The sequence below is a fragment of the Fragaria vesca genome, linkage group LG6, assembly GCF_000184155.1.
Source record: "Fragaria vesca subsp. vesca linkage group LG6, FraVesHawaii_1.0, whole genome shotgun sequence".
NCBI classification, from domain to species: domain Eukaryota; kingdom Viridiplantae; phylum Streptophyta; class Magnoliopsida; order Rosales; family Rosaceae; genus Fragaria; species Fragaria vesca.
Window position 1 is genome coordinate 28,527,668 of NC_020496.1, and position 1,240 is coordinate 28,528,907.

Below are 1,240 nucleotides of genomic sequence, written 5' to 3' on the forward strand. Positions count from 1 at the left end.
CTAAATTCGAAATGAGGATCAGGTATGGCCGTTCAGCCTTGATTAAATAACAATCCTGATGAACCCTTAATCAAAACACTCCCGAATCCTGATGAACAAAGGAACACATTAAATCCTAATCCAAATAGAAAATTACTAAAAACACAAATTTGTGCTAGGTAGCTCCTCATTCAAATCCTTACAGCACAGCCCTCAACTAACCCAGCTTCAATTAAACTCAACACAACTCACTTTTTCCACAAGTCAGTGTAAAGAATGGACATTGAATCAAGGTAGATGGTCTAGTGTCTAGTACCAATAAATAATGAAAAATTGAAGGGAAATTCAAATCTTTTTTGGGTAACATGTCATGAATCATAGCGAAGAAGTAACCAAATTGACTATAGAGTACACTATTCTTAAGTTATTGCAGATTGAAAAACAAACAAGCGTGTAACTCAGAGAGCAAACACAACAGCATGGGAATCGGTGGAATTACGAGAAAAGCTTACTTGGGTTGTAGATATCAACAGAGACCGAAACACACTGGGTGGTGAGTTGATCTTCAATCTGTCGTTTCGATACTAACGACACTGCCCGGATTTCGCGGTCGGGAGTTGAAGTTGCAGCTTGCAGGTCGAAGAATGAGTTGGAGTTTCTGTTCTCTTTTGTGGTGGTCAGACTTGGATTCCCACCTCACTGTAATAAGAACTAGTGTAATGGAAGACAATGTTTACATCTGCATAATAACTTACCAGTTACTTTTGTCATCACAAATTGGAAATAGAACTTGTCAGATATATCAAATTATCAACATTACAAAGAATGCTAGTACGAAGGAATTCCTCCATTCCCTCCAGTTAAACCTATCCTATATACTATAGCAGGAAGGCATTACAACTGTTCATTCAGTCGTGGAAATGATGATGTTGCCCCCGGTTTGCAGACAATTGCAAAACTGCCACTCTTTCCATGCAATTCTGGTTTTGCCCCGATTTGCAAACATTGTGTGTCTCTGCTTTGACACCTGTTGGGCATCTGTTTCTTTACCTCGCCACCTGTTGTCTTCTCTTGCACGACTGACTAAACATTGTGTTTGGGTTCTACATCCCTTTTCTTTTTCTGGGTTTTCTTCTTCATCTCCTTCTCCTCTCTCTCCCCGCAAGACCCAAAGTCGTGGTTTTTTAAGCTTACCCACATCGCTGCGTCAGCACTACTCCAAGGGCCGCACCATAAAGGTGCAGACCAACCCGGACCAGTC